Source organism: Haemaphysalis longicornis, unplaced genomic scaffold (assembly GCF_048455015.1).
Source record: "Haemaphysalis longicornis isolate Haplotype H1 unplaced genomic scaffold, Haemaphysalis longicornis Haplotype H1 scaffold_426, whole genome shotgun sequence".
Lineage (NCBI taxonomy): Eukaryota > Metazoa > Arthropoda > Arachnida > Ixodida > Ixodidae > Haemaphysalis > Haemaphysalis longicornis.
Genome location: NW_027526370.1, coordinates 32687 through 54766, shown reverse-complemented (window position 1 = coordinate 54766; position 22080 = coordinate 32687). Strand labels below are relative to the sequence as shown.

At 51.3% G+C, this 22080-nt stretch overlaps 1 pseudogene; it reads left to right on the top strand.

Annotated features, from left to right (window-relative positions):
* The first annotated feature begins 10274 nt into the window (after positions 1-10274).
* On the top strand, positions 10275-19973 carry LOC144137623 (uncharacterized; annotated as a pseudogene).
* The last annotated feature ends 2107 nt before the right edge of the window (positions 19974-22080 follow it).

Genomic DNA, 22080 nt, shown 5'->3' with positions numbered 1-22080 from the left:
AGTTGACCAGTGACAGCCGATCGGGCAGCCATGGCCTATGTGACTTCCCTTAGGCCATGCATAATGAGGACAACTGAAGAGAGAGCGGTTTGTTTTTCCGTGTCTTTCACATCGATTTGCGCGCTCACCGCTTCACGTGCACGTGTAATATTTGGCTCAGGTATTCCTGGCAGTGTAATCTAAACGTCGCGCAGGTTTACTTGTACTGCTCAAAGAGTGTTGCAGGGTCCCTTTAACGGGTACAAACTGCGTGAGGTTAGCAAGAAAGATTCGAATAAACTGTAGTACTTGTGGATAGATTTTCAAATGGCCCAATTTATGTAATAGCAGCTGGTGATTTACTTTATCTAATGCTTTTGCAAAATCTAAGAATATACAGTCAGTCACAAAACCGGAATCAAGATTTACATGCAGATCGTTAGTAAACGTGACTAGTTGTGTTTCACAGGAAAATAATTTCCGGAAACCGTGCTGCGAGTAATGGAAGAACTTATTTGATTCTAAATGCTTAACAAGGTTGGAAAAAATTATGTGCTCAAGAATTTTGCAAGGAACCGAAGTAAGTGAGATTGGTCGGTAATTAGAGGGGTTATGTGCGTCGCCTGATTTGTGAAGGGGTACCAACCGGCCTGTTTTCCAATCTTTAGGCAAGTAACCGTCATCGAAACATTTAGTGTAAAGGCAATATAATATAATCGACATATACCCTTTAGTATTCTTCAGAAATTTGGAAGTAATACCGTCAGGGCCACATGAAGAAGACAGTTTCAGGTTGCTGATGACGCCAGCAATTCCAGTAGGATCGAAAACAATAGGGTCCATTGGGAAAAAAATTTACACACTGCAGATCTGGAAAATTATCTACAATCGGGTTACAAAAAGACCTAGCGAAGCTATTATTTAAAGGGGTCCTGAAATGCCTTCCGCCGATGCATGGATGTACATGTAACCAAATAAAGCAATGTATTAGCAATCTCCTCCTGCAAGAATTTTGTAAAAGCGATGAGTATTAGCTGAGAAATCGTAAATCAAAAACCGCGAATTATCGTCGCGCCGTATTTCCTCCTCCTTTCAACTGTTTCTTCGCTGTTGGCCTCCCCTCCCATGATGCTCCGCTCCTCAGCGGTGACGTACTTCCGCTATTGCGCTCCCACAGACTGCCGTCTGCTACGGGCCAGCTCTTTCGTCTTTTTCATCTCTGTAGACACCATGGACACAGGCTGGAAAAGCGAACGAATGACCTGGCCGCATGTGTGCGGCCTGGCCTTGCCCTTTCGCGGTGTACGTAGCTGCAGGGCTGCAGTTGGTATCGGCGGCGAACTCGCAGCCGCGTGGGGAGAATCATGCGCTCGTTCCCTTTGGTGCACCGCGCACTGTTTATCCAAAAAGCGCGGTCTCAGATGTGGCCCCGCTGGTGCCGGGTGTTATTTTGCGGTGGTTGTAATTCCTACTACCGGCGGCATGTGAAAAAAGACATTTTCAACCGACACAGAACCCGTGCACAAAACGCGCCGGATCGGATCGCTTTATCAGCGGCGATGAACGTGAAGGCGAAGAGCAAACCAACGCTGCACTCGATCAGCGAGAACCCGTGTTCTGACAAGCTGCACCCATGTGTTGCATTCAACACTGACGGGAAAGCGTTTGTTTGCACTTGTTTGGATAGTCGTAAAATGTCCAAACACTCCGGCACTCCGCTAGCAGATCAGCCGGCGAGACATTTCGGAAAACATTTGACAGATGGCGCCGTATGCATTAGTGTGTCGCTACGCAAAACTGATGAGACGCTCTACTAAAACTCCCATCGCGGTGTCACGTAGCGGGACGCAAAAATTTAGCGTTTAGCGTATGCAAAGGCCACAAACGCTGTACTAAAACTCTATTAGCAGCAAAATAGCGTGCGTATGTGAAACCGCTTGCGTTTACAAAGCTGCACGCCGAGCGCGTACGTTTCAAACCTAGTGACATCGTTTAAATACACTGGCAAGCACAGTGTAACGTAGTCAGATATCAACCGTATGCTCAGGCGACAAGCAAGAGCTTGTTTTATGTGGGGCTGAGATTGCGCATAAAGGCCCGTTCGCACTTGCGACGAAAGCGAGTTAGAGCGGCAGGAATTCCGTCGCTTTGTCGCGCGACGATCGTTTTTGTCGAATGGTCGGGACAAATTTTGGTTGCGCGACAGAATTCCCGTCGCTTTCGCTCGCTTTCGTCGCAAGCGGGAATGGAAAGTTCTGCCGCTGCCGTCTGCTACGCAGCTCGGAGGTAACCGCGCGATCTGCTCGGGCCGGATGAACGCGCACACTCCCGCACGGCAGCGCCCCAAGCGGCAGACGGCCGCGTACATCGCTCCCGGCGCACGCCTGGAGCCCACCCTCGGCACACTAGCCAGTATATTTCAGGCACTATAATGGAGGAAAGATTTTTTGCTTCCGATGAACCTAGTTCTTTGCCCCTGTGTTTTTAAATACGTGAAGTGGTTAGCACGTCGTCCTCACGCAGCTCTGTATCGTCGTAGCATCGCTGATTGTCCGAACGAAGCTTGCAGCTAAGCCAATGCAGCGACCGAAGCTGTGTGTGTGTGTGTGTGCATCGCCTCCTGTGTGTTGTGGACGCGTTCGTTTCGCGATGAAATGCGACATTGTACTTCTGCGGGTGGATAGTGCTTCCCATGGTCTGGATTATCTTTCTCGAACGACGTACCACTCAACCTCGCATGGGGTATGTGCAGTGTGCCTGGCTAAAAGCCTTCTCGCTTGCGCGCCAGAGTTGTGACTTGCTGCTCGTCCCCGCAAACCGGGTGTGAGGTGAGTGCCGTATTTACGACGGGCAGGAGGAGGCAACTCATCGTCTGTCAATCGCGGTTCAGACTTGCAACGCATGTTGTGACGTTGCGTTCGTTCGAAACGCATCTCTGGATTGTTTTGAAGTTGAATAAAATGTACGCGTCAAACCCGGGCATTCGGCTGAGGGCGTTCTCTGCGATTGCACCAAAGAAGTGCCACGGGACTTTCTTTATGGTACGTACTCACGTAAGATAAAATCCACGTCGTGTTATGGGCGTGTTGCATTCAATACAAACGGTTAAGCGTTTGTTTACACTTGTTTCGTTTGTCGTAAAATGTCAAAGCACTCCGGCACTCCGCTGGCAGATCAGCCGGCGAGCCGACGCTGAGCAGACGACTCAGCTCTTTGCCGGAAGTGCGTGAAAAAGCCGCCCAATAGCAGGATGTCTAGCTCATGACGAACATCTGGGAATCGATGATGTAGACATGTGAAGATGGCGGCGTCCAAAAACACGAAGGAAAGGGTGAGAAAAAAGCGACAAACTTTGCAACAAAAGTGTGAGCTTTCCGTTGCGCGTAAAAGAGTAATACTTGGCACAGGTGACGTTGGCGACCCAATCTAGCGATTGCGCTAGTTCATTTAGTGTGCTCAAAATGCCTTTCAGGGCCCCTTTAACAGCGAGGCGCACAAATGGCTAGAAACTGGTACACCATGACTATCAACCAGGCTTATTGTGTTGTCGTTTTTAGGCTTCATTATGCTCCAGAAACGCTTATAAGATTATAAGATGATAACATTGTCGCGTCCATTTTAGCCCGCCGAATGATCCATGTACTCCCGTGCATCCTAAGCTGCGCGCAAACATGCAGCGTGCCCGGCCGGTCAATATTTTCATCCTTAGCCCTGACCCGCGACCCATTTGACCTCGCATCGAGAACCGGCATTTCCGGTTGTTTCATATCGGTTGATTAGGTGAAAGCTTTCAATAGAGTGGAACACCGATACATGGTCGGTCTCTTAGGTCTCTACGGTTGCCCGTCAGAGTATATATCTTGCCTTCGGCTAGCTTACTCGAACGTGACCGCCCGTCTGCTTGTCAATGGCCGCCTCAGTGAGCGCTTCACAGTTACGCGCGGGATCAGGGAGGTTTGTCCCTGGTCCCCCTCGCTCTTTGCCCTATGCCTGGACACCCTTCTGCGTCCTGTGGCAGCGTGTCCTTCCACCCGCGGCTTCCCGCTGCCCGGTCAAGGTCAGATTAAGGTATCTGCATACGCGGACGTACGATGTGTCCCTTATTCTCCGGGATGAGGAGTATGGTGAGGAGTATTTTTGGAGTATGGTGAGCTGTCTGGATCCCAGCTGAATAAGGGCAAAAGCAGAGCGCTACGATTTGGGTCGCTTTCCAGTGACCTTGCTGGAGACATATAGTGGGTGAGGAAAGTCCGGGTGCTAGGCGTAGTCTTCCGTGGCTCTGGAGAAGTTGTTCGTGAGACGTGGAAGGATTTGTTAGACACGGCTGACAAACATATTAGCATAGCGTCTATTTTCAAGCTGTCTCTCTCTGAGAGGAGCTATATCATTAAGTCGTTTGTGTCAGCGGCGTTCTTTTACGTGGCGAGGGTAGCTCGGCCACCGCGTGACATAACCCGTCGGCTGGCCACAAAATTCGGGTCATTTTTTCTGGGCTAGCAAGACCGAGTCAGTTGCGCGCGCTCTGCTGCGTCTGCCGCGCAGCATGGGGGCCTTTAGCTTGCCATGCCTGAACACGATGTCAAGTGTTCTAGCGTTACGCGGTGTGTGGGAACTGGTAGATGATGATGAGTACCCGGGGAAGGCTCTGCTTCGCTACTTCTTGGGTTCTGCTCGCTTGTTGTTTTATGATGAGCCCATTACGAGACCTACAGCCGTGCAGCCGCCGACTTTCTATAGGTACGTTGTTAAAGCACTTAAAGGCTTTCAGTCGCGCAACCCAGATTTGGATATTAGAGCCTCATCTGCGACTGACATATGCGAGAAATTGGCTTTTGGGCAACTGAATGATCGGCAAAAAGAGAAGTCTCGCGGGGCCCGCTGGCAACAGTTAACGCCAGCGGTGCTTCCTGCAGACGTTCGTGATTTCGGGTGGCTGCGTGGCTGGAGAGCCATGCCAACGTGTGACCGCCTTGCAGCCTTTGGCGTGCTTCGCTCTGCCCGGTGCCCGCAATGCGGACGCACTGAGACGCTAGAGCATGCCCTTTTTGAGTGTCGTGTGGCCGCCACATTCTGGGTTTTACTCAGCAGAATGTTTGAGCTTAGGCTGGGAGTCCACTGGCAATCGAAAGATCCATTTTTCAGCTTTCTGCTGTGTGTGGGTGCCTTTGTTGTGTGGCGCCAGCGAGGTGTAGCAGCCTTGCAGGCACGACCACAGCGTGCCATGCATCCCCAGTTGTGGCGCGTTCGGAAAATGGCCTAGAGCACCTGCAGCATGAGCTGGTGGCGCTGGGTGAAGAATCTTTCCTCATGCGTTGGTCGACTAGCTTTATCAAGGTTGCCCGTAAGACCGTGCAATGGTGTATCGTACCTTATTAATAAGGTGAAACTTGCGAGCTGAAGGGAGTTGTCTGTTTGAGGCCAAGGCGCAGTTTAGCCAGCCTGGCTGAGCATTCCTCTCTGGCCGGACATAGAAGTGATGTGTGTGAACTGTTGTGGTTCATATGTTCACTCCCACTCGTGAACTATGGTGTGCTGAGTCTCGTGCCATGGACATTATTGTAAAGAACCCTCGGTGCGGTGGTCTAGTTTTTTGTGAAGTTGTGTGATGTTCACTTCCTTTCCCCTGTGGCACATTGCGTAAATCCCGTGCCCTGTCGACCCATGTAGTAGCTAACTACAGCGGGTCCTAGCTGTAACTAGTTTTTAATCAATTCTCTTTATGACAACGACAAGGGAGGGACATAGCCCCTACCATGAGATGCTTCGCATCCAAAACCTCGCCCAAGCATTAGGGTAGAGAATATGATATGGTCGAGGACAGTGACGTACAGTGACGCGTTTTTCGGCAAATAACAATTTTGTAAGCGTGTGACAAGCGTTTCCTCTCGTGCAATCACCGTTTCTTGCCCGTTAGAGACTTCCGTAGTTTGATGGTGTTCCCATGTTATGCTTGCCGCGTGTAGTTATATAAGCATGACATTATTATTTTTGAGGCTGGTTACCTACCTGTGCTATTCTTAAAGTGATTGACCAAGCGAGAGTAGTCTAGGGTTTAAATACTGAAGGGGAGGTGTGGTATCAAGCTGGTTAACGTTGTGGCCTAAAGGAAGCTCCTTTCCAAGCGCAGAGCTGCACTACTATACTTTGCGCTATTCTGACTAATTAAAACAATGATATCCTATTAAAAGTCCGGAAAACGCGGAAATGGTGCTCGAAAAGACACCAGCTATACAACTAGTAAAAGATGCATAATATATTCTTGTTTCATATGGGGCAATTACACAATGCTAGGCTCATGGTTGCAAGCTGCGCGTTCCTTTTATGCTTGTCTCACTCTTTTTACACACCTGCACGGAGTTTCCTTGGTTTCCCTATTTTGTGACACAATAAATTCTTACAATTTTTTTGCTTCAAAAACCATTATGCGTATCTATTTATTCCTGCGCGATTAATTTGTACTTGTGTATTCTATTTATTGAGCACCAGTTTTCTGACCGATATTGATAAAGTGCGTACAAAATAATACGAGCGTTTCCACTCTGTGAAGTTGCACGGCCAACGAAGGTGTATGAAATGAACATTTCATATTTGGTTAATTTCAGCGCACGTTAAAGATCACTACGTGGTTAAAATTAACCCGGAGCCCCCCACTACGGCGCGCCTCATCGCCTGCGTTGCGTCGGCGCGTTAACCCTAAAATCAAACAATCACATTTGGTTAGAAAACATGCACGTATTTATTTTTTTTCAGGATTTGATAGTGGTAGTGACAATGGATTTGTGGTAACCTTATAAAACTCGGAAGTACCAGAATTTCATCCCAGAAGACCGCCACGCGATGTTTCGCGCACGCAGAACAAAAATCTACAGAAGCCTCGCCGACGTCCTTCCCAAATTCGGACCTCTTCATCACGTTAGTTAGGAAGCGTCATTGAAATAAATGCCTTCTCCATGCGCCAGTGTTGTGTGCCGCGCTCGAGCCCGAGTCCCGAGCTCCTTCGTTGAGAAAAATGAACATTTCGGTGTGTGCTATAACACCACCGTCAACGCTAAATTCAAAGACCGTTCAAAATGTCATGTGGACCCGCGAAGTTCTCTAGAGGAAAAAAAATCGAGGGAGCCAATGCTGTATGCTGGTGCCTTCTTCCTTAGAACGGGTGAGTGTGTTTTTGTTGAACTATAAAAATACTCGGAACCGTAGCCATTACACCTTCTCTGTAAGAATTCATTCGTGTGTACAAATTAAGACGAAGTGCTCGTATCCTCATGCGGAGATGTCCCAAAGAGTACTCTTCGTAACCACCGCAATCAACTGAAAAGAAAACACGAACGACGAAAAAGTAGTCAGCAAAGCGTCAAGCGCCGACGAGCGTTGGCGAATCTTGCTCCCCGCACGCATTTATCTCAAGTGCAAGAGCCTATTGGATCGCATTAAATGACATCAAAAACCCGCCAGGACTATACAAATCCCTGTAAACCTACTAAGAAGACGATCAGCCCTTGGACACGGGCTCCAAAATAATTTTTATCGCGATAGCGTTATTAGGCTCATTTTTCGATTTTGCCGTGGACACTAGCCGTCAGCTATCAGCCAGACTCATCAAGCGTCCGCGGAAGTATACGTCATCTCTGCGAAACGGGAGCTACGACTGAGGTGGCCAGAAAAGAAGGCTCGGCTAAATCCGAAATACGACGCGGCGGTAACTCGAGTGGGGAAAGGAGGACGATCAATGATACTACGGCGGAGGCGAAAGAAATGATACATGATTCCAACAGGCGTCGCACCTGCGCAGTGAAGGATGTTCTTCATCCTGTCGTTGGTAGCTTGCTCGGCAGACACGGCCGCCAGGTGTGCCTGCAACTGACTCCATCACATCAAAGCGTCTCGTCGCCTGGACTGATGCGGGCACCAACATACTGTCGTCTAAGAGTGGCGAGGAATTAACGCCAGTCGCTCAAAAATATGCCTATATTTTGAGCAGAAATGAACTAAATTGTGTCCTAATAACAAATGAAATCAATTATATAGCATCTATAATTAAGGGGATTTTAAAATTATACTCATCTAATTTTCAACTACTGTGTCACCTCCGCAAGCTCGGTTTTGCAGACGATGAATGGCACCGTGCGACAAAGTTAAAAAATCAGGGTAAAATAAGCTAAAATAAGGATATCATCTTACAAAAAAGTTATGACCGTATACGGAGAAGCGGGAGAGCCGGTCGCACAATCCCCTTAACACAGAAAACCGTCAACCAAATCGGCCACATTGTAAAGCAACAGTGAAGCGGGGAATGAGCAGGAATGAGAGAAAAAGAAACGATAAGACTTATGCGGGCAGTGATCATGAGCAGGGGCTTTACAGTTTTTTAAGTGCGAATGCACTTCTTAAGCGACCCTGAACCTGCGTCCACCGGCGATGTCCGCATAGCATACCCACGTGGGGGATTGGCCAGGAATCTCCTCGTCTTCCTTGGCAACGGGGGGAGATGGGCGCGCGCTGCCTGGCCGCTGACATGGCACATGCCCACGGGGGGGATTGGCCAGGAATCGGGCGTGAGAAGGGCTAATGCACCCGCTTAAAGGAGTACTGACACGAAATTTCAAAGCTGAGATCCGCTCTAGCAATCAAGTACAACGACAACACAAATAGGTGTCTGTGAATAAATGCATCTTTCTTTCTTTGTAGTTGTGTGTGTGTGTGTGATCTCTCTTTCGCGAACATTACCGAACCGCGCAAATTCAACTCGTGCATTCGCACTTTCACATTCTTCCAAGCGGGGAAATGCGGGGAATTTTTCTGAGAGGAGGGCCCGCTTCTATCATTGATGATGATGATGGTGGTGATAAGAAGGAGGAGGACAGTAGCCTTTTTTATTCACCGAAATTTCGGAAAACAAATATACAAGAAATAGAAAAAAGATCATCAACTAGTACTTTTTTTACGACATGAAAGGCCTTTTTTCAGGGGGTGAGGGGTCTAAATTCAAAAATTAAGAGGGAGAGGTCAGGACATCCGGATCCCCCCCACCCCCCTCTGAATCCATCAATGATCATGAACTCGATATTTTACAGGATGCCGTACCACAAACTTACCCACACCGAAAAAAAAAACACCATTATCACGACAGCATTAAAACAGCCCTCAACCTCCCAATTTCCACGGTCATCAAAACGTTCTTCAAATTGTGTCTTTACAACCCTTTTGAAAAATGAGACAAGCATCTCTGCTATCACAAAGGGAGCGGCTAAAAAGCAATATCAGGACAGGCCGTCATACGGAAAATTCCAAACCACGAAAACAGAGTATACACCAATGCCGAGATGGATAAAAAAGTACGAAGGCGACAACTGCTGCAGTGTCTGCTGCTGCAGGCGACAACTGCTGCAGCGACAACTGCTGCAGGCGACAACCCTGGCAATGTCTGTGACGGCATGACTTTCCTACACACAGAGGAACCCAAGAAGAGCAAGTGAGAGCCATCTGCTTAATTGGTTACCCAATTAGCGGCATTATATGTGGAATGGAAGGGAAATCATCATTACGGACTTCCAAAGAGTCCCTTAGACAGTTGGCCGCAGGCGCAAGGCATATAAGCTTTGGAAAGATTCTTCCCTCCACAATGAAGGAAATTTACAACATCGCATGGGCATCTAGGCACGGGGTTATAGAAGGGATGAAGGCAACCGACCAAGAAGAATGCGAACTCACATACCGTTCTCATTGCGACCACATCTACCGCACGGGCCCGTCCCTGAAAAATATCAAAAACTAGTCCTGTGCCAAGGGGATATCAACGCAGAAGAATGGCAAACGTTGCGCAGGATATAGCAACCCATACATAAAAAAATCTACAGGGGTGAATATTGCCGCAAACGTGCATTCGGTTTATTTATTTATGTTTTGCTTTTACTGCCCGGCTGCGCCGCTCTGTGTTATCTCTGTGCCAAGGGAAGCGCACGTTCTATTCTTTATTTTGATGTGGCACGGGTTATCTCATTCGGATAAGGAGAGCGTTTCCCCCTAACGTCACTGGCATGGAATAATCTTCTTTGATCTACAATGTTCTAGATATAAATCGACGGCTCGAGAAACTCTCGCGCCGAAAGATAAAAGCCTGCAGAGCAGACGCCGTGGTATTCGACTCTCGACGCTCACCTACGCACGTCATTTTCTTGGCCGCCTGTGTATTCTTTGAGTTGCTAGGGGAGCACAAGTTCGCTCCAATAAACTTGTTTTTCCTTGAATACGACTGTGTCATCTTCTTCGTGACATCAGGTGGAGGTGCTGGGTACATGAACCCTAAACCATCGTCAAGCCGACAAGCAAGCCCAACTCGTGTCAGCCGCCGACAGCAAGGCCTTCAGCCAGAGTTTGGACTACTTCCAGATAACGTGAAGAAAGAAGACGTCGTGAAAACCACCATGATCAACGCAGGCACCATGACCAGCGCTTCCAATCCTGCCCTTGTTATTCAGCAACCAAGGGAGCCACCATCCTTCCATGGGTCGCCTTCGGAAGATCCCGAAGACTGGTTGGAGCAAGTCGAACGGGTGAGGCTGTTTATCCGATGGGACGACGCGGAGACGCTGAGGCCAGTGTTCTTTTACCTTGAGGACTCAGCACGTATCTGGTTCGAAAACCATGAGAGCACCCTGGAGACTTGGAACGATTTCAGAACGCAATTTTTAACGACGTTCACCATGGTTGTGCGAAAAGAGCGGGCAGAGGTGTTGCTGCAAACGCGGACATAACACCCTAATGAAAGCGTTGTTGTGTTTGCCGAAGAGATGAAGATACTTTTCAGGCGAGCTGACCCTTGCATGGCGGAAGAAAAGAAGTTGCGCTTCTTAATGCGTGGTGTGAAGGAGCAACTGTTTGCTGGACTTGTCCGCAATCCACCGAAAACCATCGCCGAATTCGTGACCGAATTCAGCACCATTGAGAAAGCCCTCGAAATGCGTGCTAAGCAGTATGACCGCAACTTTGTTGGCACGGCCGATGTGAATTGCGTCGACAGCTTGCGCCTTCCCGCAGATAGCCTACGCGAGACTATCCTCGCAATAGTGAGGGAGGAGCTGCGAAAACTGCTCCTAACGCCGCGGCAACCACAACTCGCTTCCTTTACCGACGTCATTAGAGAAGAAGTGCAGCAAGCGCTTGGAACTTCAACGATGCCAGTAGCACCTCCCGAACCGCAAGCCATGACCTACGCGGCTGCTGTCCGTCGCCCTCGCCCACCTGCACCCTATCGTAACGAGGCTCCATACCGTCGTCCCCTGTCGCCGGCCCGACCACCTGCGGTGCAACCTCCCGCCCCACGGAAGACCGACGTGTGGCGAACTCCCGACAATCGTCCGCTGTGCAACCACTGAGGAGAGGCTGACCACATCTAGCGTCGCTGCCCCTACAAGAGGTTCGGTTGGCGAGGGTTCTCCGTCGACGCACCACGCCCCCGACCCGGACAGCGCCCTACTGAAATCGAAGACTACCTGTCGAACACCAACCGAGGTCCAGCTCGTTTCAACCATTCGCTGTCGCCCTACCCATACCAGTCGCCGAACCACCGTAGCCATGCTGAGTTCTCACGTAGAAGGTCCCCCAGTCCACGCGGGGGAAACTAAAAGCAGCAACTTCTGGAGGTGAAGTTGCACAACGGCGGAAAAATGAAAACCCTCCAACGACGCAAGGATGCACCGAACACCATGATCCGAGCCCCAGCCCGACGACCCCATCGAACCATGACATCACTCCCGAACACAACGACAGCCACACGGTGCGACGCGTACCCGACATGACCAAGCCTGCCGCTGAGAAGACGACGATAACGACGACGCATAGTGCTCAACCCCCAAGACGCACAAGCCGAGATAGGACACCCCGACGCACCCAAAACTCGAGGAAAGTGGCGTCCGACGTCCAGTTGTCCATCGACGGCTTTGACGTAGTCGCCTTCATCGACACCAAAGCCCACTACTCAGTAATGAGCTGGTCATTCGCGTATAAGCTAAAGAAAGTACGACCAGATGGGGCGGTCCGCAAATACGCACAGCAGGAAGCCATCTCGTAACGCCGAGTGGAACGTGCACATCACGCGTCACCATAGGCGGCACGACGTACCCTGCTGCGTTCGTTATTTTGCCTAACTGCTCCCGTGACGTAATTCTTGGAATGGACTTTTTGATGGACAACGGTGCAATAATCCATCTGCAGACCACGTCGATAACTTTTTCCCCCGATCACATCATGACGCCGGAACCGAACCCCGAACACCGTGCTGCCGTAAGGATCGCGGATGATCATGTCACCCTGCCACCCCGCGCAAGCTTGATGATCACGGTCTACTGTGAAGATACTGCTCCTGACGTCGACGCTATCGTAGAGAGTGACCAAAGTTTGCTTCTCGACCGTGGTGTCTCCGTCGCAAGAGGCGTTGCGCACTTTAAGAAACGCCCATCCAACGTTTTGATCACTTATTTCACCGAGGAGTACCATCATTTAAACAAGGGAGCTGCAATCGCGTTTTTCGAAGAAACGCAAGAAGCAAGTGACGTGATCGCGGTCACCGACTTTCAACGCGCATCCGAAGATACCTTAAAGCTTCCGCAACCCTTCGACGTGAATCCGGCGCTACCACAAGAAAAACGGAACAAATTATTGGCTTTGCTGCGTCGCTACAGCGAGTGTTTTTCGTCGAACTCAAAATTACGTCAGACACCTCTAGCGAAGCACCGAATAATAACGGAAGACGGAGCCGACCTACGCGACAGTCACCGTACCGTGTGTCTTGGCACGGACGGGAAGCCATCCGGACTCAAGTCGACGACATGCTCAGCGACGACATTATACAGCCATCAAAAAGCCCCTGGGCTGCGCCTGTCGTACTCGTGAAGAAAAAGGATGCCACAATAGGGTTCTGCGTTGACTACCGGCGACTGAGCAAGATCAACAAAAGGCCGTATACCCCCTGCCACGAATCGACGACGCCCTCAACCACCTCTGCCACGCGAAGTACTTCTCATCGATGGATCTAAAGACAGGCTACTGGCAAATAGAAGTGGACGAGAGAGACCGAGAGAAGACTGCATTCATAACCCCGGACGGCCTTTATGAGTTCAAGGTGATGCCGTTCGGGCAGTGCACGGCAGCAGCAACCTTTCAGAGAGTCATGGACACTGTGCTAGCTGGCCTGAAGCGGCACACCTCCCTCGTATACCTCGACGACGTTGTGGTATTCTCCCGGACTTTCTACGAACACCTTACAAGGTTGCAGTCTGTACTCGAGCCCATTCGTATGTCGGGGTTCACGCTGAAGCCCGAAAAGTGCCGTTTCGAGTACGAGGAACTCAAATTTTTGGGCCATGTCGTCAATGCCGCGGGAGTCCTGTCTGACCCGGCGAAAACATCAGCCATAGCGAACTTCCCAAGATGGAAAGATAAAAAGAGCATGCGAAGATTTCTCGGACTGTGCGCATACTACCGGCGCTTCGTCACAAGCTTCGCACGCATTGCAGAGCCACTCACGCGCCTGACAAAAGATAGCACCCCTTTCGCCTGGGAAAACGCCCAAGAAAAAGCATTCTGCGAGCTACAACAACGCCTGCAAAACCCGCCCGTGCTCGCTCATTTCGACGAAAACGCCGAAACGGAAATGCACACGGACGCCAGCGATATAGGTTTGGGTGCTGTCCTCATCCAAAAGCAAAGCGGTTGCGAAAAGGTAATCGCCTATGCAAGCCGTGGTCTGTCGAAGGAGGAGAAAAACTTCTCTGCCTCCGAAAAAGATTGCCTGGCTATCATATGCGCCATTTTAAAATTTCGCCCATACGTGTATGGTAGACCGTTCAAGGTTGTGACAGACCACCACGCGCTTTTTGGCTCGCCAATTTGAAGGAACCCTCTGGCCGTCTTGAGCGGTGGAGCTCGCGCCTGCAGGAGTTCGACGTTACAATCATTTATAAATCCGGCAGGAAACACTCCGACGCCGATTGCCTGTACCGCGCCCCCGTCGACCCACCACCACAAGACTCCGATGAAGACAGCGTGTTCTTCGGAGCCGTGACGGAGAGCGACCTTGTCGCCCAGCAGCGTGCCCACCCCGATTTACGCGCCATGATCGACTACCTCGAAGGACGCAACGTCGCCGTGCCTAAAGCGTTCAAACGCAACTTACCAGCATTCAGCTTGAAAAACTCCGTCCTGGAGAAGAAGAATTTCAGCCCCGGAACGAGAACGAATTACCTTCTTGTCATCCCCGCGGACCTTCGTGACGAAATTTTGAAAGCGTGCCCCGACGACCCGTCTTCCGGACATCTCGGAACAGCTCGCACTATTGCAAAAATCAAGGGGAGGTACTACTGGCCCCGCCTTACCTCTGACGTCACCCACTACGTCCGGAGCTGCCGTGACTGCCAGCGACGAAAAACGCCGCCGACAAGACCCGCCGGACTTCTGTAACCGATCGCCGTCCCATCGAGACCATTTCAACAGATTGGAATGGACCTTTTAGGCCCGTTCCCTACGTCACGATCACAGAACAAGTGGGTTGTCCTAGCGACAGACTACATGACGCGCTACGCAGAGACGGCCGCTCTTCCGAGGGGGACTGCACATGAAGTCGCGAAGTTCTTCATAAACCAAGTTGTGCTGCGACATGGAGCCCCTGAAGTCCTAATCACGGACCGCGGAACGGCCTTTACTGCGGAGCTTATGCAAGGAATCTTACGGTACAGCAACACGGATCACCGAAGAACGACGGCGTACCACCCCCAAACGAACGGACTTACGGAACTTCTGAACAAGACGATCGCGGATATGCTGTCAATGTACGTCGACGCTGAACATAAGACTTGGGACGAAGTCCTCCCGTATGTCACTTTTGCGTACAACACGGCTGCTAAGTTCGGGCTCCTCATTTAATTAATGAAAGCCGCCGGTGGCTCATGTATCGGCGTCGCCTCTGCTGGTAGCTGACAGGCGGCGTTCCTTTCATGCAACCGCGGGGACGCGAAATTAGGGGCCGCTGAGTGAATGTTTTGTGCCCTTCTTTTTGTGTGGCAAAAGACGTGGGTGCTTAGCCCGAGTATCGCTGTTGGTATGCGGTCGTTCGGTTTTTGAGGATTTGCGAAGCCGGCGTCGGCACTGTTCGTTGATGGGTCGTTCGCCTCGAAGATGGTCGCCTGGACTTGGAGCGCATCTTCCCGTGGGACAGACGGCGGGCAGCGGCGTCTCTTAGTCTGGGGGGGGGACAAGCAACGACTCCCTCATTTTCCCGGCGCACACTCAGACGAGGCGCCAAGGCGAGGACGCGGGAAGAGGTTAGCCGCGCGAAGACCGCTCTAAGCCTTCGGCTTGGCTTTTGAGAAGACGCCACCCCGTTCAACGAAATGGTGTGTCCACTCCGCGCGGTCAGTGACTTTAGGTTGCACTTGCTGGTCGGTTGCAACAAAGTGCGTGGGAAACGTACTATGAGTGCATGAGAGAGAGAGTGTTGTGTCACGTGACCGCAGGTTTCGGACGTCTGTAGGATTGACTGGTTGTTGTAGCCAATCAATGGCTCATATTAATTATTTTGAAAGGGGTTTTCGCTCTTTCTTGTACGCCCTCTTTGGAGGCGTGGTTGTTGGGATCAAAACCGGAGTGTTGGGTTTGGTGCGGGGTCGGTCGAGAGAGATCTAGTTGAGCATAGATCTTTGCCGAACAGGCTGCTGCGGCCAGAGTGACAATGTAACCGTCACTCTGTCCTGATGTAGATACTTGAAGTTATGTAAATAGTGTAAAGAAACCTAATACCCAGCAAGAAGGGCAGTCCTCATCCCACACCCGCTTCAAGCATCGGACGTCGGTCATCGGAGCGAGTAGAGATCGTCCTCTCGGCTCAAGCATCAAAAGAACCTCATTATTTCGTCTTCATCAGTCACCAAGAAGATGAAGAGACGAAATTTAACTGGCGCAGTTGACAGGATGACCACGATCATGTGCTGGAGCTGGTGGGGCATTCTGGAGAGACTCCTTCAACGCAAGGTTCGGCTCCGACCAACGACGTGCCTGACTCCAAGCATCGACGAGGCGGCACCTCAGCGGGAGGCCTCGTGAGCTCCGGCTCAGTGCGGTGGCAGCCGCGATTCAACGGCAACGGGGTGACACCTCAGCGGGAGGCCTCCTGAGCCCCGGCTCAGGGTGGCAGAAGCCGCGATTCAACGGGGCGACACCTCAGCGGGAGGCCTCGTGAGCTCTAGCCACGGTGTAAGAATAGTTCTTACACCGTGGCTCTAGCTCAGTGCGGCGGCAGCCGCGATTCAACGCAACGGGGCAACACCTCAGCGGGAGGCCTCGTGAGTTCCGGCTCCGGGCGGTGGAAGCTACGATTCAACGAGGCGGCACCTCAGCGGGAAGCTTCGTGATCTCCGGCTCAGGGCGGTGCAGCCGCAATTCGACGAGGCGACACCTCAGTGGGAGGCCTTGTGAGCTCTGGCTCAAGGCGGTGGAAGCCGCGATTGAACGAGGCGGCACCTCAGTGGGAGGCCTCGTGAGCTCTGGCTCAGGGAGCACGGCCCCATCCCAGCGGCGAGAGCGGCGCATCTGGTATACGAGCTGCTGCACCAGCGACACTGCGACCCGGCCGAACCCAGAGTGAGCACAGGTGGGCCCTGATTTGTTTTCTCCGGGTTCACTATGGCCACTATGCTAACGGAATGTCGCGGCACCGACTGGAAGGTTACTGCCATTGTGCTCGAAATTGAGGAGTTGAGAGCTAAATTAGCTCTCAAAAACTCCCACCTCCCCTCGCGGGACCCCCTGTGTAGATGCGACGCATAGGGGGTTTACGGCACGTTTCCACTGAAGGCAGCGTAGGACAGCGGAGGAACGGCGCTGGAACGATGGAGCGGAGCGGCGCAGGCACCGCGTTTTATAGCGCGCATAACGGTGAGGGGACGCGGCGGCGCCAGTGCGTCTGCCCCGGCTATGACGCAACACAATCCAACACAATTCACTTTTATCCAATCCAATCCAAATCCAATCCAATCCAAGCCAAGCCAAGCCAACCCAATTCAATCCAATCTAATCTAATCCAATGCCCCTCGCGAGAGAGTGTTCGCTATCGGAGAGGAGAGGGGGTGAGCGGCGGAGAGCGAAGCTGGCGCGGCAAGGAGAATGGGGGAGGGGTGGACGCCGACAACGACGACGACGCCGACGCCGGATGCAGGGACAAGGCGGGTGAATGAGATGTCTTCGCATCTAAAAATGCCCAGCACGCTTAAGAAAAGCGAGGCTAGCGGGTAGCCGGGGCGCGGGCAGCCCATCTGTATGGACGGCTGAGGAGTTCAGTGCTCAATTATCCCAAGGAAGAGCGGAGATCGCTTATCAAAAAGCGAAGCTTCGCAGAATTGGTAAACTCGAAGAGGATACCAATGTTTCCACAGTTTTCGTTCCCTCATGGCCGCTTCGAAAGCCACAGGATGAGGAGAGGAGGAATGCAGTTGAGGGGGCTGAAACCACTTCAATTGTTGAGAAACCCCTTAGCGTTCCCGCCGCGACAGGGGAGATCACGAGACTGCACGAGACAGCTGTCCCAGCTTGGGAAATTCTTTATGTGGAGGCGGGCAATGTACAGCGGTCTGTTGCCGAGGCAGCACAAGTAAGTGTTGAGAGTAGCACCGATCCGTGCGCCGACATAGAGTACGCGGCGGACAGCGAGGAGCCCCTCGTGGATGAGCTAATGCAGACATCGAGCGAAGCTGCAGAAAGCATGCTCATTTCAGAGGAGGCAGAGGAAGCGCAGGGGTCATGCAAGGGCAGCGGAACGGCGCGAATAATTGTGGAGCTAGCGCGCGCGAAGCATGAATACGCAGGTGGTCCGAGGCGTCTTGCGCGTGTGTCGATTCCGACGGGCCCAAGAACGCGGAAGGCGGCGGCAGGTGTGGCGGCGCAGGTGCGACATCGTCGTACGCGTTACCACCGGGTAGGGTGTTCCTTTTCTCCCGGGAGCACAGGACACCGCGAGCCAAACCACCGTTTATGTAGAATCAGCTGGTGGCGCATGGAACGGAATCAGCTTCCGTGCGACGGTCGGTGTGTGCCGCCGCGGAAAGGGGTGCCGCTGTGTAAAGGGACACACGAAATGGTGTGTCCACTCCGCGCGGTCAGTGACTTTAGTATGCACTTGCTGGTCGGTTGCAACAAAGTGCGTGGGAAACGTACTATGAGTGCATGAGAGAGTGTTGTGTCACGTGACCGCAGGTGCTGACGTCTGTAGGATTGGCTGGTTGTTGTAGCCAATCAGTGGCTCATATTAATTATTTTGAAATGGGTTTTCGCTCTTTCTTGTACGCCCCCTTTGGAGGCGTGGTTTTTGGGATCAAAACCGGTGTGTTGGGTTTGGTGCGGGATCGGTCGAGAGAGATCTAGTTGAGTATAGATCTTGGCTGAACAGGCTGCTGCGGGCAGAGTGACAATGTAACCGTCACTCTGTCCTGACGTAGATACTTGGAGTTATGTAAATAGTGTAAATAAACCTAATATCCAGCAAGAAGGGCAGTCCTCATCCCTCACCCCCTTCAAGCATCGGACGTCGGTCATCGGAGCGAGTCGAGATCGTCCTTTCGGCTCAAGCATCAAAAGAACCTCATTATTTCGTCTTCCTCAGTCACCAAGAAGATGGAGTGGCGAAATCTAACTCGGCGACCCAGGAAACTACGCAGATGACACCGTTCGAGCTTGTCTACGGAAGACGGCCGACTACGATGCTCGACGCCATGCTTCCGCACATAGAAGACGACGACCTCAACGCCGACGTCAAAGGATACCTTCAACATGCGGAGGAGGCCCGCCAGCTCGCTCGAGTTCGTATAACGGACCAGCAGCTGGTGGATGCCGGACGCTACAATCTCCGACGCCGAGACGCCCAGTACCACCCTGGGGATCGTGTGTGGGTGTGGACTTCCATCCGGCGAAGCGGACTCAGTGAGAAGCTTCTGCGACGGTACTTCGGACCATACCAGATTCTACGACGTCTTGGTCCACCCACCTACGAAGTGGTCTCCGAGTGTGACTCCGGCACATCACGACGACGCACCCAACCCTAAGTCGTCCACGTGGTTCTACTCAGACCTTACTGCGCAAGATGATGGACTTTTTTGTGGTTATTTTTGTTGTTTGTTCAGACTGTCACTTTATTTTAGTATCGGGTCGATGCACTCTTAGAGGGGGGGTAATGCCGCAAACGTGCATTGGGTTTGTTTATTTAGGTTTTGCTCTTACTGCCCGGCTGCGCAGGTCTGTATTATCTGTGTGCCAAGGGAAGTGCGTGTTCCATTCTTTCTGTCTGTGCCACATGTGTTATCTCTTTTGAGCCTTCCGAACTAATGTGAACAGCCTAGAATATTCTTCTTGGATCTACAATGTTCTAGATGTGAATCTACGGTTCGAGAACCACGCGCGCCTAAAGATAAGAAGCCTGCAGAGCAGACGCCGGGGTATTCGACTCGACGACGCTCCCCTACGCAAGTAACTTTGTTGACTGCTGCTTCGGCGCCTGTGTATTCTTTGAGTTGTTAGGGGTGCACAAGTTCACTCCAATTAACGTGTTTTTCCTTGGAGACGACGGTGTCATCTTTGACTTCGTGACAATATGTTAGGTGGGATGCATCCCACATCAACCCAGAACTGTGCTAGATACGAGCAATTTAGCAAACGTGTATCTTCTTCTAGGGAACATGGCCATGTCAAAACAAAACAAAACAAAAACTGTGGTTAATTCCGCTGTCATAAGAATCGGCAAAACACGAAAGTGAAATGTGCAGCAAAATCTGCAGCTGAGCATGATTTGCGGGTCGGTGGCTGTCTTGTGGGTGTGCTTGGCCAGCGATGTCCTGCTGGCGGGTCGCTACGGCAAAGGTGTATACGCCCATCAGATAACTTGTAAACTCGCTCAAAAGATTTTTCCCTCTTTCCCAGTCTTGACGTTCTTGGACGGCTCGAATCACTTTCTGTGAGGCCATTTAGCGGCTGTTGGCCGGTTTTCTGTCAGTTGCAGCAATGAACGTTTTTCGATAGCAACCTAAAAGAAAGCCACAAAAACAAAGCAGAAATGGAAGCCGTATCTCTTGCTACGAGAAAATCACGCAATACCAGACCGTGCTGGCGATAAGTATAGTTTTCGCAGTGCTTCCTGGTGCGAGGGAAATAGTGTAAGTGTTTATCGAAAGTGTTGCAGGGCCCTTTAACACCGACGCGGAATAATCCCTCATAAATTCCAGGAACCACCCATTGGTTGGCTTATACACATTCACGCCGCATGTTTTCTTCGATTAGATTAGTTTCTTGGAAGATCTATAGGCCGTGCTTAACCTGCAGCCGGCGGAATTACTTGGTGGAAATACAACGCACGCCATATTCTTAGCAAACCATGTGCTGTATAAATTTAATGATTAAATATATAGGGTTTCTATTGGCTGTGGTGGGTACATTGCGTGGGGTCATTAACACACTCAGACACAGGGAAATGCCTCACAAATTCCAGGAACCGCCCATCGTTTGGCTTAGACACATATATCGCCTAATTGTGTGTGTGCTTTTCGTGTGGGTCTGTGTGTTTGAGCATTCATGTGTAAGCGAGAGTTCTTTTCATATATTAGATGTGAAGCATCTCATGCTCGGGGCTGTGTCCCTCCCTTCCCTCCCTTGTTGTCCGCCGTCCGCACTCTACTGCGCACGCGCGTCTCTTCAGCCCCGAAAGTGTTTGGGCTGACGTCAGCGCAGTCCACTATAAAAAGAAATAATTAGGCGGCGCCCGGTTTCCATTCCACGACTCTCTGGCCGCAACGGGAGGTACATGGACTCTTCCCACTGCGCTACAAACCGAGACGGCAGCAGGTGCTACGAACGCGCCTTAAGTCCTTCACTCATTCAAACTACGTCAATATGCTACTGATACAAAAAAGGCACGCGAAGCTGAACGTCAACGGAAACGACGAACTGAAAACTTTAGAGCAGGACCTTGAATTTCCTGCGGGAAAGCTGTAGCGGGAAGCGCCACGCGCCTTGCAGCTCAACCAGAGAAGAGGACGGAGAGGGCGGGCAGCGGGGTAGGAGCGCGAGCACGCAATAAAGAAAGACGAGAACCAGGAGGTGTTCGATCAGGTAACGCGGGTGTCGGTCTCTTCGCTGTCTCTACATTTCTCTACATTTCTCTGTCTCTACATGGGGGTTCACACTACGTTCCCATTCGTGCTCCGATAAATGAAACAACATAACGGCCACACAATGGAACCTACACGGAACCCCCATGATGCTTCGCATCCTCCTCATGATTCCCCGGAAAGATGGTGTAATTTTTTTTCACCACACCTTCGCCCCCATTTGGTGTAGAAAGTCGGGCGCCCAGCCTGGCTGACCTCAGTTGCCCATTAAAGGGACACTGAAGTGATTTGTAAAAAATTGTGGGATTACTAGCGCAAATTGTAGTCCTGAGTCCATAGGCCATGTTTCGACCACTCTGAGCGCGTTTACGCGAATTTATTTAGTGGAAAAATCAATTTGAAAACGCTTTCCTCCTCTGTTCACCCTCGCCCATTTTCTGTGGCGTTTTCGTGTGACGTCAGGAGGGGATGAGCTGGCAATTGGCTTCGCTACTGCACGGCTCGCCGACCTTCTGACAGGGTCAGTCGGCCCAGCGTTTAGTCCGCCGGCCGCCGACGGGTCGTCATTTAGTTGAAACTAAGCCACAACACGTTTGTGAATGGAAGAATGTGCCTTTCTTTACTTTGTTAGTTTGTACACTGTATCAAGCTCCGAGGCCGGGTCGCTCCATACAAGCGCTGCGGAAGCGCACATGCCACACTTCGCTGACTTGTACGCCAGTAGGAAAGGCTAAGGCCACTTGAAGGCGGGAGAAGAGACGGCGATCGAACTCAATATAGGTACTAAGGAAATAAAATCAACTAAAACTTTTACCGTACAGCGCAAAACTAAGGAGAAGGAAGCACTTTTTTGCGCTGGGTGAACAAGCACAGTGGTCAGCAGCACGACCACACATCTGCGAACGCTTTTCCGTCTAAGGAATGCAATTGCTAGACGTGAGATATTGTGGAAGGTTGAGGG